This window comes from Engystomops pustulosus, chromosome 4, assembly GCF_040894005.1.
Source record: "Engystomops pustulosus chromosome 4, aEngPut4.maternal, whole genome shotgun sequence".
In the NCBI taxonomy this organism is placed as follows: domain Eukaryota; kingdom Metazoa; phylum Chordata; class Amphibia; order Anura; family Leptodactylidae; genus Engystomops; species Engystomops pustulosus.
This window is the reverse complement of record NC_092414.1, coordinates 98,641,008-98,658,485: the sequence shown is the minus strand read 5'-3', so window position 1 is coordinate 98,658,485 and position 17,478 is coordinate 98,641,008. Positions and strand designations below refer to the sequence as shown.

At 40.5% G+C, this 17,478-nt stretch overlaps 1 protein-coding gene across 1 annotated transcript in view; it reads right to left on the bottom strand.

Annotated features, from left to right (window-relative positions):
* The window catches only part of PRICKLE1 (prickle planar cell polarity protein 1), a 42,426-nt gene extending 26,611 nt beyond the window's left edge, over positions 1-15,815 (bottom strand). The window contains exon 1 of the mRNA XM_072146862.1: positions 15,661-15,815. The gene's annotated coding sequence lies outside the window, so the exon portion shown is untranslated. The remainder of the gene's footprint in view (positions 1-15,660) is intronic.
* Between the last annotated feature and the right edge of the window lie 1,663 nt (positions 15,816-17,478).

The following is a 17,478-nucleotide window of genomic DNA, read 5'->3' as shown; positions in this document are numbered from 1 at the left end:
TAAAAGTTGATTTCAAAAGGAATGAGGCCAGTGTCTGGGTAAGTGTCCCTGGCTTATCGTGCTTCATTTTAACGGTAGAGTTCAAATGTTCAGATCTGATGAGATTATTTCAAAGAGAAGAGTAAAAATGGATAAATTGCAGGTTGAATTCTACACCAAAATATGAAAATAAGTGACCTGGTGTGACATTTTTCCTGCTGTGTGTATGGGATTTGGTAGAATCCCACTTCTTATGCTGCTAATGTAATAGAGCTCATGCAGACTTCCAGGAATTGAGGATGTGTGTCCTCGGCTGCCCTAACAGCAAAAGATAGAATGTCCCATTGTAGTCTTATTATCATCATCATCATCATCATCCTCGCGTGAGAACAGGTTGCAGCATCCATGTCCTGTGTGACTTAGGCTACATTCACACGATGTATGCCTGCCGTGCCGTATTACAGCCGGCACACATGGGCACCACCCCCTCTTCATAGTAATATATGGAGCGCAGCGCCGTATTCCAGGGAAAGATAGGACATGTCCCATCTTTCTCCCGGGTACAGAAAGGTACGGTGCCACATGTATGCTGCACAGTACAACACCCATACGCCACTGTGCGCCCATTGCAACGTATGGGGGACATATATACATCCTCCATATGTTCATGTGAATATAGCCTTACGCTGTATATTTTCCACAAGGAAAGTTGGTGTTGAAGGTCTGTGGGTAATACCAATGGTGTGCAGATGGTCTTAAAGCCTTGGCAGAGCCTTGTCAGACAGGAAACATTCTAGAGCAGTGATGGCTAACCTATGGCACTGGTGCCAGAGGTGGCACTCAGAGCCCTTTCTGTGGGCACTCAGGCCATCACCAGAGATGACTCCAGGTATCTTCCTGCAGTCCAAGACAGCCCAGGACTTGCTGTGCACAGAGCTATTTTAAAGTGACAGCTGGACCTGGGACTATTTTCTGCTTTATTGGTGTCCTCAGGTGCTGGTATCAATGAAAACTGACAGAGCGGGAGTATAAATCACAAATTAAATTTCTGTGTTGGCACTTTGCGATAAATAAGCGAGTCTTTGTTGTAGTTTGGGCACTCGGTCTCTAAAAGGTTTGCCATCACTGTTCTAGAGTATACACAAAGCAATGCAATGCTCACTACAACCCCTGGACGAAGAATACTATGAATAAGCACTAGGAAGCTCAAAACGCACCAGTCTTTGACCCTCTGTGTGCATTTGATTTTATATGCTCTGAATAAAGTACAAGTTTAATTATAGAAGATTGTATTGTGCTAAAGGAATCACTTTCTTTAGGAAACATCCTTTGACGGGACATGCCTAATTCAATGAAAGGCCTTAAATATAATTGGATGAATCTCCCGTCTATGGTAGATTGGTGGGCTGGTTAACCACTATAAAAATTTAAACTGGGGGGGGGGGGGGGGCAGGCGGCTTATATCTGGTATACACCATTTGCACCTGACATAAAATACCGGCATATTTCATTTGTTACAAGCAGATGACCTTGCTAAGACATGCTGTATTAGAAGGATGCCAAGCAAGGACAAATATCTCCACCTTTCAATGTATAGCTGAGATACGCCACCTAGTGTCAAGAGCGTTAAACACAATTTATCTCCATTAGAAACAAAGAAATCTATACAATTACTGAAGGGGTGAAAGAACCAGTGACCCTATATGGGCACGCATCATTTTTTTTCCCATCAGCCACGACTGTTCAGGGAAATAGATTGTAACTTTGAGTAGTCACCAGCAAAGACAAACAATATGCTTAAGGTCATTAATGCAGAAAGCTGTAATTTATTACCCTCTGCTGAACAATATAATTAAATGTTGTCCCCAAAGGCTACCTCATGCTGACTACTTTGTTGTGACCTCACTGAGGTCTAGATAGATAGATAAACAGAGGAAGAAAGAACACATTAGCCCATGTTTCCCTCCAATAGTAAAAGGCTGGAAGATAAAGGGCCTGCTCGGGAAGTCAATACTATAGGAATGTAACAACTAAGAAGTAGATAAAGAAAGACATTAATACACAGCAACTTAACAGTAACTCCTCTTTTCACTGTATTTGCAGTAAAGGGCTTCATGCAGTAAACCCTCATGTTTGTTATTTGTACCAGGCATTCGGAAGATTTGATAAAAAAAAAATTAAAAAAAAAATGTATACAACTATGTCAAGATAAAGTTTGTTCCAAAAATGAGTTAGGCCAGCAGTAAAACAAAATCCCTTTAAGATATAATCATAATGTTCTAGGAGTGACCAGATGCATACATGACTGTACCATCAAATAGTAACACAGATCTATTACCACAATACCGATTACTTTCTTAGGGCTTATTCACACATCCATATATTTCTTTACTTTTTGTGACGTTCACGGATTGCATACAATGCTTTATATTAATGGTTTTTTCAAATGTCAGTTTATTTCAAAATGATCAGAAAAAAAAAAAAAAATAATAAATTAAACCCTTTCCCCATTTTTCCCACATTTGCTGACAATAGAAGTCAGAAAGACACGCAGTGGACAAGTCGGTAATTAAACCCTTGTTGTCTGGTGTCCTTACTAGAGTTCGTGTTCTTAACTATCCAAAGATGTAACGCCTGCGGCTAATCACTGGACTCAACAGTAGTGAGATGTACACCACTCATGGTAGTGACTGACAGACACGTGGGCATAGCACCACTGCAGCCAAGTAAGCAAGCACTAGTGAGTGTGAGCAAGGGGGTGTTGGGGTGAGGTTTCCCTGTTATTTTATGCTACCAATCCTTGCTGAGTAGATTAGGAGTTATATTGGATAACCACTGGGTGGGCTGTGGATATCCACTCTTTGGGCTGATCTAATAAGAGTAGAGGCTCCGATGGCCATATACAAGAAGTATCCACATGATCTGGGTATATAGCAAGCTACAAAATACAGGCATCCATTTAAATTCCCTGCACATGAATGCCATCTCTGTGCCTTGCTTATGAAGTTAAACTTTTTTTTTCCATTTAAACATTTCCATGTTGAACAATGTCCAGATGTAGAGTCTCACATCAGAAATAGAACTATATAGTCAAATATTTGTCAGGGTACTGTATATTCTTCTTCACCCCCCCCAACAATGAGTCAAAAAGAGTATAAGCAAAACATGTGAGGCCCTGAAGGAAAACATTTATGATGAACTGGTTTAGTGCTTTTCTGTCACATAAATCCCTTGCAGCTTTATAATTGCTACAAGAGATGTCTGTGTAAACACAACTTTAAAGAAAAAGCCAAAACGGCAAAAGAGGTTCAAAGTACATTATATAAACCAGACCTCATTTTACATGAATAAGGAAATAGAAGGCTGAAAGAAAGAAGGGGAGAGAGAAAAGAAGTGCAGCATGGAGAAAATGGTGCAATCATAAGAGGTACATGAGGTTTTCAACTGCATGGCTACCACATGAACACTTGCTTTCTGAAAGTTGCCAAGAGAGTCTTCTATTCAGGGTCAACAAAAACACACAATCTGAAACAGTGAATATGACTACAACATCCATAACTTATGTAAATATTAAATACCATGTATAATAAGTTTTCCATGGTGGAAATCATACCAGTAAGTGTCTGGAAACAGACTATAGGAACTGGTTTGGTTAGACAAGAAGCTATAGACTTGGGGTGGATTCACATTTGTGGTTTTTTTTTTCCACTGAAGCCATTTGGGATTATGCACACATTGGTGCAGTAAGGTAGAAGTGAAATAAATAAATAAAATCACTGAAGCCAGGAAGAGAAAACCAACCTCTACATGTCCATTAGCCAAAATGACTTCAGTGAAAAAAATTAATGTGAAAAAAATTAATGTGAACCCCCCCCCCCCCCCCCCCTTATGCTGATGATTTTTACTAGCCACCTTTTCAGGTGTATGTAACCTAAGTGTTCTCTGCTGGGGCACTTATCTGCATATTCCATACCCGGATTCCCCAGCAGAGTGGCCTGTAAGATTCCATACAAGGCTTTTTTTCTTTTTATAGACAAAACTGTAAAACACCCAGTTGTCGAGTTCTAAATATTCAGAAGGGATAACAAAGGAATAGTACAACACAACATAAGTCTGGAAGACAAGTTGCTCCAGAATTAGTTCACAATAAATTCAGATATTCACTATAAATGTGTATGTGTGGGTTTCCTCCGGGTACTCTGGTTTCCTCCCACACTTCAAAACATACTGTTAGGTTGTTTAGATTGTGAGCCCCATGGGGACAGGGACTGATTTGACATTCTTGTGCAGCGCTGCGTAATCTGTGTGCACTATATAAATAAAGAATTATTATTATTTATTATTAACAATTGACAAATGTGGCGAGAGGTACCCACAAAAAGGTGATAAAGATTATACATGTAGCCGAATATAAAACGGTTTTTCGGCATCTATGGCATTTCTATGCCATATAGATAATAAACTGAAGAGCCAACTTGCTAGGGGCACACGCATACACATTAGGTGCTTGTTTAAGGTTTCATAGCAGAACATTCCCTCATCCAGGACTGCTTTCCTTATGTTATTGTAAGTATAAAGCCAGCATTCTTGCTGGATGGTAATTTTAGGCCTTTATAGAATGACTAAAGGCTCTGCAGCTGTTACACTGAATCACACATTCACTTCAACCAAAATATGTCTGGCCAGCTGAAAAAAAAAAAAAAAAAAACACACACAACATAAAAACAGTTGAAGGCCACCATATACACGGCATTCTGTCCACTTCAGAAACTTACAAGTCTATCATTTAATGTACAACCTTTAATCTAATCAAAGCAGTAATAAAGGGGATAGGTCATCAGAATGTGCCTTATTATTTAGGACAGGTTTGTGGCTTATGAGCCAATGCATAAAAAATCTCAAGTTATAACACAAACCAGACCAAATTACAAAAATTACAACAACCCTGTTTTCTGTAGAAAGTGCATCATTGGAAATTATTAAGCTCTCAGACAGTCATAGCAACAGCCACAAATCCCCCGCCATGCCATCTGTACAGAAACTAAGAAGGAAGGTGGTCCACCTGGATCTCCACACCAGAGTGAGGGGGTCTTCACGTTCAGATACTTCTCCTCTGTTCATTATGCATTATCAAGTGGGAACTTTTAGAAAGCTCTGGAATTTAGAAGTTGGCATCCTGATTTTCTTTCAGTATATGTAAACCAAAACCAAGACACCACAATGGCAGTGATTTACCATCCTTTCAGGTTTCCATTTCACTCACAGTTTTGGCTTTCAAATGCGGCTAGCAAATACTGTGCAGAATACTGGATTATTACCAATTTATTATAGGATTTAGCACCAAACAGTTTACACAATTTTATGTACAGACCATATTGACATCTATATCCACAGTTTTAACAGAAAGTCAAATATTAAAGAGGACCTGTCACCATATTTTGACCCCCCTGACTAACAATGCCTGCTGATAAAGGGTTACAAGTCAGACACATGCATGGGGTACAGTTTGCAATCGTTAAGAGGCTAAAGTACCCAAGATGTCATTCTGGTCACATGACAAACTGTGACCAGTAAAAGGCATGGGGAGGATTAGATGGGAGGAGCTGGCCCGAGTAGGACACCCCCCCCCCCTCTGATGCCAGGTAATAGAAGATAAAAAGGTAATTTATGTGAATGTAAGTGAAACAATTTTAAGCTAAAAGAAAGGTGTCAGTCAGTTAATAGGGCTCTATAGGAACCTGCCACTGGCTGTATATGTACAAATTGTGGTGACAGGTTTCCTATATAGCTTTAAAGTAAAGATCAGAAGAGATATAGAAGAGAGTTTTGTTGGATACTTGAGGGCCCTCTTACCCTCAGACTGGGTTAACTTGTGGCGTTTCCATTGCGTTATGAAACTGAAGAGAGGAACAAAACAAAAATGTTAACACAATGTTATTAGGCAAATCTTCTCTCCTCAGCGGTTGTATTGCATTTCAAGACACATGGAAATGCCATGTGTGAACGTAGCCTCACTACGAGGGCTCATTCAGACGGGCGTTTTTAACATCAATATGCTATTATTTTTTTTTTGCAGATAGCATGTTGACCCATTGATTTTTATGGGTCTGTTCACACGTCCGTTTTTTTAACTGATGTTTAGACGGAGAAAGAAACTGCAGCATGCACCATTTTTTTTCTCACATGCAGACCATGGACATCAATGGATCAAAAAAAAAAAAAAAAAAAAAAAAAAAACCTCAACCACCACACACAACACACATGCGGATATTACACGTACACACAGGTCCGTATGAAGAAGTCCGAAGGGTAAAGCCTTTACTTGAGAGGCTTACTGTAGAGCCCCTTGAATTTTTTCTGGAGATTTGGCTGCCCAACAGATACAAATATACCAAGAGCTGAACTGGACTAGAATTGGAAGTTGGACAATTTTAAGTGTTTGGAATAGGGAGTATTGTAAGTGAGGAGGTCTTTCTCTTCAATTGAGTGTCTTAGAGGTGAACCATCTCCTATATCAGATCTGAGGGAACCGATTGCCCCATCAGTGTGCACTGCCCTAACACCACTAAAAGAGAACATAAACCACCAATCCATCAATGAGTGTTATACACTATACATGTCTCAAATACGCACATCCCATGGAGATAGCACGCGCATCGATGTCATGACAGGGACACATATTAAACAGGTATATTTTCTGAACTGTGGCACACTTTAGGCAAAATTGTAAAAAGAGGAATCTCCCCTTTTAAAGTGGCTTGCCATGAAAGAAAGATTTTAAGAAAATGATTTTTAACCACTTTACAATTTTATTGCACAGTTTTGGCTCCCATCAATCAGTGATGGTCAGTGTAAAGTTTCAGAGTGTGGGTGGGGACTCTAAGCAGACACTTCATGATCCCTCTACTGCTATGTTATGACGTATGCTGACAACTTGATTAGATTATCAGGGCACAGTCTTTATCTATACTTTTATTTAACTTCTTTACTTCTACTAGCATCTGACAAATAGAAGCATTTGCATTACAATATAAAATTGTGTGTGACAGAATCCTCTGTGTAGTCCCAGGGGTTGGACTTGTTTTTTGAAATGCCTCCAAAACAATGTCTGTGCTGCAGACTGATCAGTTCTTGCCCCTCCCCCATCTTTGTGCTCCTCCCTCTCCCACTGATGTGAACTCTGAAGGAGCACAAAGGTGGGGGCCAAGAGCTGAGCAGCCTGCAGCACAGACAAATCACATGACAAGCCGGGCTAACCAAACGAATTTGTATATTGTAAATCAAATACTTAGAGAAAGCAGAAAGGCTAATTTGCAATGCAGCCGTAATTGGCTTCTGTAACCTGTCTTTAGTGAAAATAAGATTCTTGGTGACAGGTTCCCTTTAAATTATCTGATTCAAGTCTAAGTATCATAAGTCATGAAAGCATATCAATTTTAATTATGTTATGTAAAGTTGTTCTATCATCATTTAAAGAAGAGCAGAACTAAAGTTCTGACCTGCGTCGGAAAGTAAGAGTTCTCCTTATGGAGATTGTCAATTAAGGCTGCCGTCTAGGCTTGTGTAGTCTTATAGCTATGGATGCTCCACTAGGAGGATTCTGGAAAAATATTCAAAGTTTTCCAGGATGGGATAAGGAAAACCACACCTCTTTTAGCCATCTTGTAAGGCAGCTTTTTTTTTACATTAATCATGACCTTCAGGAAGCCTTAGAATGATGAAAACCAGTATATCTATTCCAGTAGGAAAAGTCTCCCAACTGTAGACAGTGCTGTTTCCACCTGGTTAGGTCTGTTCAGTAAAGCATAGGGAACTGGTTTAGCTGAGTGAGTGGCTAAAAGAGGCATGGTTTTCCTTATCCCATCCTGGAAAACTTTGCATATCTCCCCCCCCCCCCAAATTGAGGAACCCATGACCCTTGGTTATGAAAGGGTGAAAGAAATAGAGTCGCTATCTGTTCAGATAGAAAAACCCTTTATTATTCAACATTCACCCAGAGTTCAAGCCAAAGCCTTGTTTCAAGAATTCACAAGTTAATATACCATACAGAAAAACTGCATATTATTATATGACAATAACTATGTTATGAGGCTTGTTTCCAATGTGCATATCACTAAGAAAACTGAAATAACAAATCTCTGCTTGAAACGAAGCTTTAAATCACACCAGCCTTCATAAAGCAGTCACCAATAAAAACAGTGGGGGTAGGAAGGTACAGGGTTTGTTCTTCGCTTCTCTCTTGTATTAAAACTTAAGTAAATAAAGACTGCAAGTACCCATTTGCCTTCTCCAAATGTGAGACAGTAAGCAGGTTTTAACGTTTCCTCAACACCATTTGCTTGTATTTGTGTTACAAAGAGTGTTATCCTTACCATTTCCCTCAAGAACACAACTACCATTAGCCTCAGGTTACAAATAAATCCCTTTCCCATGCCTAGAGGAACACTTCTCCACTACTGATCAGGTCACGATTTTAACAATGATAAAGAAAAGCGGTGGCCATAGACAATCACCTTTCTTGTAGCTGTAGTGGAAATCTGCTACTGCATGAACTTCTTAAGGCAGTGATGGCTAACCTATGGCACTGGTGCCAGAGGTGGCACTCGGAGCCCTTTCTGTGGGCACTCAGGCCATCACCAGAGATGACTCCAGGTAACTTCCTGCAGTCCCAGACAGCCCAGGACAGAGCTATTTTAAAGTGACAGCTCTACCTGGGACTATTTTCTGCTTTATTGGTGTCCTCAGGTGCTGGTATAAATGAAAACTGTGACAGAGAAGGGAGTATAACCACAAATTACATTTCTGTGTTGGCACTTTGCGATAAATTAGTGGGTCTTTGTTGTAGTTTGGGCACTTAGTCTCTAAAAGGTTCGCCATCGCTGTCTTAAGGTGTCAATACACGATCAAAACATTCTCAGATTTCAAGAAACTTCTGTAAGTGTGTTCTCAAGTCTGGGAAAAGAACTGGGTTTTCTAGACTTGAACACTCTTCCATATTAGAAAACTGGAAGTTGATAAATAAAAAGGTCCACTTTTCAGGATTTTCATCTCTTGAGTGTAGATGTTTTTTTCTAAAGACCTGTCCTATTATTAAACAATACATTGATTTGGATAATCACTGTATAAGGCTTCATACACAAACATTTTTAAAGTTTCAGCATAGATAGGACAATTCTTGATTAGATCATCAATTGCTGAAGTCATACAACTTCAGAGCATCCAAAGCAGATCTTGCTGACGGATTGCTTTTAGTGGATGTTAGGCAGTATCCCTTAATACTGTAATTCATGTGAGAGACGGAAGGCACTTGCCCAATGGCGTAATTTCCAACAAATTTGAGTGGAGTGGGCTGAATGTAGGAGATATCTGCAATCAATTACACTAGAACTAAAATCTCATCAAAGATCTAAAGTCTTTGAATGTCCAGAAATCCATGAATCACCATGGGGTCTGCATTTAACCCCCAGGCAAAGACTTGAGTAATGCAGCAGATTTTCTTTTACAGCCAGTTTTAACCATGACTATTTCTCACTACTGCACCTTCTGGGCAGTGCCAACAGTTTACAAAAGTGGGCAATGTGCCCACATTATGTAATAGAAACACTCTATGCAGGTCATCTCCTCAAAAGAGGGGGAAAAAAAAAAAAAAAAAAAAGTGTTAAAATACATCAGAGGGAACCTTGCAACAGACTTTATTAAAGTGGAATGCCATCAGTCTAGCGGGGAAGACTGGAAAACACTCTTGGCTTGCAGCTGTCTTATGCTGCCAATAATGTGTGGAACTGGAAGCATTTCAAACAGAATTGTCGCCAGAGTCAAATGAACGTAATTGTGATCTACAGGATATTTGCTTCAGATAACAAAGGCAGCTGAAGGAGAAAAACATCTGCACAAAATAAAACTTCAGACAAACTAATATAGATTCAATATAAAAGCATGCACACCCATACACAATTTTGGGGTAGACTTTCCATAGTCCAGCAACAGAAGTATTAAAAATAACCATAACCATAAGCTTTGGTAAAATACTACGGAATTTGGAAGCCAATTAAGCTCATTCCAGGAGCTAGTTTACCATTTATTTTTATTTTGTAGGGGACTAGTAATAAAAATTCACCCAGACAAAATCCAAAGAGTTAGGAGCCAGTAACCAATTTCTAGGTGCATAGTTTACCAGGGTCCCAGGAGTCATTCAGTTCTCCCATGTTCCCCCTCCTACGTGGGAGAAATCAGCAAATTTAAACATTTCTCATTAATGCCACCAGGCTCCTAAAACATCAGTACTCGGTAGAATCTACGAGTGACCATGAAATAAAGAATCTCTGTTCAAGTGACGGAAGTCAGACAAGATCTTGGAAATAGTGACACTTTAAAACCAAAGCAACTGAAATAACAGAGTAAGTTTTTGATGTGCAATCTGTTGAAAGTGGCTGTCACTACAGACTACCTTCTCGCCAATAATTGCTCACTTATCTGCATGCTGGAGAACATGCTTGGTTGGCCAAGGAAATGTGATCACTTTGTTAACTTCCAACATAAAATACAGAAAAGAATGCAAAATTGTCAAAAAGTTGGGAGCGCCCTGTGAAACAGGATAGGAAGAGTCACTCCAAAACAAACAAATATTGGACACAATCTGGTGTCGGGACAAACTTCAGAGAACGGCCTTCAAAACTAGGGAAGATCACACACTACCCAACATTGCCTTGAAACAAAAACACAATTTGTTTAGCAGATTTTTTTTCTACAGCTGTCAATAAACTGACCTTGCAGCTTTGGCCCATGAAAGCCGTCCACAGACACACCGATATAAATCGATTTCTAGAGTCCTTCAATAGTAAGTGTGCCATCAAAGTACTTGGGAGGATTTCCTGACTGATCCCTTCCATGTATACTACAATGTATGGCATACCTAGTTCTCAGAATTCAATTTTAAATCACCACATAACACTATACATGGCATGTTGGAAAGATAGTAAAGGACCTCGTTACTCCTGTGAAAGAGGGCACAACCTCTATAAACTGTAGGAGGTTTAACAAGAATAATACCATACTAGTTCTAAAATTGCCTGAAATTCTGGTGTATGAAAAGGGGGCATGGTTTCACAAAAGATTTGGGCAGATAAATTGTGTGCCAAAAAAGTGGTCATGAGGCAAAAGTTTGGCACATAAATTGTGGCATAAAACTAAGCTAACAAACAGAAGCCATGTAGATGAGATTGTCCAGATTTATCATTGTTACATGGTGTGTGAATCCTGTATCACCATTGCGATACTCCCACTGATGCACATGATGGGCCCGCTACACTTAGAGGACCACGCTAATTCATTTATACAGTGCACGATCATGCTCCCGGGTGGCCTGGCACAGGCGGATCTGACCCCTGCCCACTTTGTATGGAAGTATAGTTGAGGGATAAAAAGAGGGACATAGACAGGAATTGCAACTTTTCCCATGGCTTACATTCCAGTATACTGGAGAACATGCCATGGTAAATCCCCCTATTTTGTTCACTTGAATGGGACTGAGCTGTAGTAACCAAAAAGAGCCACTATGACATTTAAGGAGCAGTGTATGCTGTTAGAGTACAAGATAACTACCCTGGGACCTTGCAGCTGCTAAGGATCTCTTTGAGAAAGTGGTCAAAGCCTGTTCAACAGTTCAGCAACTGGAGTCAATACTGGATCACTTATTCACTTTAGATGACTGTTACTAATTCTAAACTACATATTGGTCCACTGATAAATAAGTCCTAAAAATAGCAGGCTCTATGATTAAAGTGTGACTACATGATTGACACTTCATAGTTTTCAGCAACAAGGGCAAAACTTTTCTTCTGGTTTTAGGTAGTGACCAAATGAAACAACTGGTCTTTAAGCTCAAAATTGTAAAGATGCTAAATAACCTAAAGACTCCAAAAGCTATTTAATAAAACTTAACCGTCTCTTAGGCTCACTTTCTCAGTTGGTAATCCCATTTTAAGGAGGGTTATCCGTTTTGGTTGGATTCCCATGTTATTAGGGGGCTGTAAATATTGCACTGGTCTAGACGGATCTAGAGCTCCATGCTGGCATTTGTTCAATCATTCAAGACTTACATAATAGGTCAGACTACCATACACTCAGCATGGACTGTCAAAATGTCCTCAAGGCACGCTGCTTTATGTTTGCGTAGAAATGAATGGATAAAGGCAGACAACCCTTCCCAAATTCTACAGGAATCAAATATTATACTTGGAATGTGCCACCAAATAATGACCAAGGTTTTATTATAAAACCCATTAAAAAGGCATTTTAAAAAGGAACCCAATAATAAACACCCATTCTGTAGGGTGTTTTTTGCAGCTGTTACCTCACTTACATCATTGACAAGATTGCAATAAAAACATGTCTAAAGTAAGCAACATAACATCCACTACCAACAATTGGTGAGGCCATAGCAGAGACGCTCCCCTGCCTCCACAGGGCATACCGCCTTATAAACACTCCATAGACCTCAAGGAGTCGTCTCCTTTTGTCACACCAAGGCCTGCAACTGGCAACTTGTGGTCTAAAAAACTGGAAGGTGTTGTTGAAGATCTATGCCCTTCAGAGGGTTCGACACAGGTTTTACATCAATATATCCACAATTCTTTACACATTATGTCATTGGGCCTGTAATAAAATATTGAGGTATGGTTTATGCCTCTAGTATGTGTTTCTGTAGAGTTTAACACACGGTAAAGAGGGGAAAAAAAAAAAAAAAAAGTTTAATGGACACAGTCCTCCAGATAGCAGCCTATGGCATCCAAACAATGATAAGTCCTGCACTATATCTGTTCTGTCTGCCATTTAGAGGACAACAGCTCCATGAGACAGACGGATCTGAGGCATTTCGGCTCACATGGTCAATTCAGTGTAAACAGCACATGGCAAGAAGACTAGTAAAGATACTGGACTGGAAGAGGCTGAGCCTTTACTATGCTCTGGCTGCTACTAGGGAATTCCCATAAATAATTACCTTTACTCCTAACAGGCCCACAGAGTACAGAAGTCACAGACTAATGAAGGTTTACCTCGATGCCCGGCTCCCTATGGGATAGTGCTGAGAACAGACCTTTTCTAAGCACACATCTGCCTCTAATCTTAATAGCTAAGCCATTAACCATACACAACATTTCTTTCCTCTTGAACGGATGGTGCATATTCATAAATCTTAACCCATTCCAGTTCCTATTATGTGGACAAACAGCTCCATCTCCATCTGATTATAAAACATGAGAGTTTTCCTTGTCTGGGCTTTGTCTTTGTCTGGGCCGAACAGATTGCATCTGTCAGTGGATGGATATAAATGGCCTTTTACCCCCTTTAAGAGAGTCTCTCAAACATGACCCAATTCCACCCCTGTAACAGGGACTGGAGAACAGGCAGAAAAATGGTCATGGCATCTACTGGGGAGATTGAACATTTCCACCAACAAAAAAAGTAAAATTCACTAGGTTAACCGCATAATAAAAATATTTTTTTTTGTTCTCTTAATAACAGTTTTTATAACAATTTTTGCATGATCAAAATTAATTCATACATGCTGAAAATTTGGTGGTTTTAAAATGTCACAGCCCTATAGAAGATAAGATCTACTAGATGTCAGCCGACCTCCCACACCCCAACCCTAATGCTTCCTGGCTCTGGGCCCAATAACTGCAACATCACCCACATCCTTCTCTTCCTTGTCCATCAGACCCCCAGCAGAGGTAAAATGATAGATCCCTGTCCACAGGCTAAGAGATAGTCCCTAGAATACTAAGAGTACATTGAAGGCAGACTAAACTGACAGGATGATAGATGGTCACCAGTTAATACCTCCAGCAAGAGTAAATATTGCTCAAGAGAGAAGATTCCTTAAAGGCTACATCACTCTCCTGGAGTCCTGTTCATATAGTCAAGGCAACAAGAATCAAACTCGACAAGTCTTATAATCCTAAATAGAGGACAACAAAAGGCAAATTCCCAACAATACAGCAGAGTAAAATAGAAGAACAAAAATTGCTAAACATGTTGAGTCTCCCTGTGGGCTAGTATATTTTCTTTACAACGGCATGGGCCGAAACATTGACATCTAGTTAAAGAGAATGGTGAAAGCAAAAGCTTATTGGGATACGACCAGTTGTCCCCAAAGTGACAGAACAGCTGAATTACTACATCTGGAGTCTCAATTGGGTAAACACTTAGAAACTCACACTTTTATAATGTTGGGCTGTTAAAGAGACAGCTGGAAGCTCTGTACACAAAGCCACACAATCGGATATACAAGTAAGAGGCTAATACAGGCACAATGATAAAAAAAATAAGCTTGGTTAGTGGTGCCCACATATAACCATGTCTACTGGCATGCACAAGGAGTGGAGAAATTTTAAGCACAATGGGAAACAGCTCCGATTCAGGGAATGGCTCCCATCCACCCAGTCTGCCTCTCCTAACTTCTAATCAATCATCTTGTTCCAGGACTCCACCAGCACTAAGTGAGAATCAATACAAGAAGTGAAATGCATTATCCCCACCGAGAGGTCGCAATGTACATAGAAACATGCATAAACAGGATAGAAAGTTTAGATAGTTATCTGGAATTTCTCAACATGGTCTTATCCCATCATAATACTGGGCACAAAGCACCGGACCGAGCCCGATGCCAGCTCTCAGGAACTCTAGCATCTGGTTGGGGATGTATGGTGATCAGGCGCAGACGGGCCATACACATTCATCAAACTAACCGTTTATGGCACAAAATTTAACAAAGAACAATTGTATTATCTGAAAACTGACGGACCATCATCTCTTGGAAAGAAGTCAGAATAGTTTAGAATTCCTTTCCGATATTCACTGGTCAACAATCTTTCCACAGAAGAGTGTGCCCAGGTCATTCCTAGAAAGATTGTCCATCCCTCAGCCAGAATGAAATGGGAATGAAGAGGGATGGATCGTCCACCAGATTATTGTTCAACCATGAACTTACTTCACACCAAACGTTTGGGACTTTAGTCGCTCAATTCTCTCCCACAGATGTCCATGAAGATTGTGGCAGCGTCCTTCCACTTGTATGTCACAGAGGAGCTGCGCTCAGCATTGGCAGCCCTTAGAGGTCTTTGCATGGAAGGAGATGTGACAGGTCCTGGAGACTTGATGCAATGTGAAGCAGGTTTTCCTTGGCTAGGGTCTGCTTTCTCTATCCAGCGGTGTACAGCTAGAGGGGCTCCAGTCCAGCATTATACGAGTGTCTGAGAAACTCCTAAGCCTCCTTTACATCCCCTCAGGGAAAGACTTTCCAATAGGAGAGGATTTTCCAGCTCATTCTTCCTGACACATTTCCAGTACATAGGATTATGTGGATTTCTGACATACTAGCACAACCACAGTTTATACTCATTTACACATACACATTCATTTCTTGGAGGAATATTTCATCTTCAGCTCCTATTTCATGTTTTACACTAAGCAGAACACAAGTGCTATAGCTACGAGTCGCCGGGAGAGGGAGCCCCAGAGCAATACGCCGCAGGACTCCCCGGAGTGAAGGGTTAATGAAGCAACTGGTGCCCAAACTCCAGTCAGACAGGGCTGGGGGCCGCTGGGTGACATGGGGGGGCGACACTGCTCAGCACCGGGAAGACTTACAGAAAAGTGCACAATGGAAGAACAACCTACCGTTAGCTGTAGCAGAAGAGCCAGCAGAGAATCGGGTGTCCGCAGAGCCCTGTCACACAAGCACATGGAGGAGTCCTGCTGCTGCTGCCTGTAGGTGAGCTCGCTCCTCACTGACTACTACTACACGGAGCTCTCCTCACTGCTAACATGACAAGGCTCTCCTCGCCACTCATTGGCTCCAGTGCACATCCCTCAGCCAATCAGAGCACAGGCTGCTAGGAGGGAGTGCTACTCTAACTTGTGCTAAGCAATCACTGACATACAACATCCCGAATAACAGAACCCAAAGCAGACAGGGCAAATGTATCACATACCAAGAGAGAAACACTGCCCCCCCCAAACATAACATGTTATAATGAACAGAGGGGAGACTGGGGTGACAGACACCCCAATAACATGACCTGCGCCACCCTTTAGTCTGCACTATACAAATAAAAAGGGTCATAATGGGGAAGAAAACAGACAAGTCTCCTCAGACAGTTTACAGTCAGTGCTGGAAGTGACACACAAAAAAAAGCAGTACTGGCATCAAGTATGAATGAAACAGCATCCTGGCAAAGACAGGGGGAACAAGGGTCAAAATAATTAGCGTTATTAACCCTTTAAGGACCTCGCCCTTTTTTGTTTTTTTTCACATTCATTTTTTACTAACTTTTTTTTTTTACACGTAAAGAGCTCTGTGACGCCTTGTTTTCTGTGTAAAAAATTACCGTACACTTCATAGTGATGGTATTGAATATTCCATGCCTTGTACTGGGAAGAGGGAAAAAAATTCCAAATAAAGTGAAATTGGTGAAAAAACGCATTTACTGCGTTTTCTGTTTTCTTGTGGGCTTGGAATTTACAGCTTTCACTGTGCGCCACAAATGACATGTCTACTTTATTTTGTGGGTCGGTGTGATCACGGGGATACCAAATTTGTATAGGTTTTATAATGTTTTCATACATTTACAAAAATTAAAAACATGTGTAGAAATTTTCTTTTTTTATTTTGCCATCTTCTGGTGCTTACAACTTTTTTATACTTCGGTGTATGGAGCGGTGGGTGGTGTCATTTTTTGCGACTTTTGATGAAGTTTTCAATGCTACCATTTTCAGGACTGCATGACCTTTTGATCACTTTTGATTTATTGATTTTTTTTAATATTTTTCAAACCCATTACAGGGTTAAACACAGTGAAAATCATGTTATTATATTTTGATTGATTGGGCATTTTCGATTGCTGCGATACCTAATGTGTTTGTGTTTTTTACAGTTTATTTATATATATCAGTTCTAGGGAAAGAGGGGTGATTTGAATTTTTAGGGTTTTTTTATTATAATTTTTTTTTAATTTTTATATTTTTACTTTTACTATTTTTCAGAGTCCCTAGTGTACTTTAACCCTCGGTTGTCTGATTGATCCTATCATATACTACCATACTACAGTATGGCAGTATATGGGGATTTTCATCCCCATATGTGCAATTAGCACATACTAATGAATGGGTTAAATCCTGGCAGCCTCGGGACTTCGGAAGACCTGATGCTGTCATGGCAACCGATCACCGCTCCCTGATGACTTCACGGGGTACGACGATCTCCAACAAGATGGCGCCGCCCACACGCTGCCATCTTTTTAAGGCCGCTGGTAGCGAAGTGCGGGTATTATCGGTAAGTTTTTCCTGCGATATGCAGCAAAGACTTACCGGCTATGGAGAGGGCTCAGCCCGTGAGCCCCCTCCATGCAACCGTAGCTGACCCATGACGTGCTATTACGTCATGGGTCGTGAAAGGGTTAAAAGCTTAAGCTGCGAATTTCTCAGTAAACATTATGT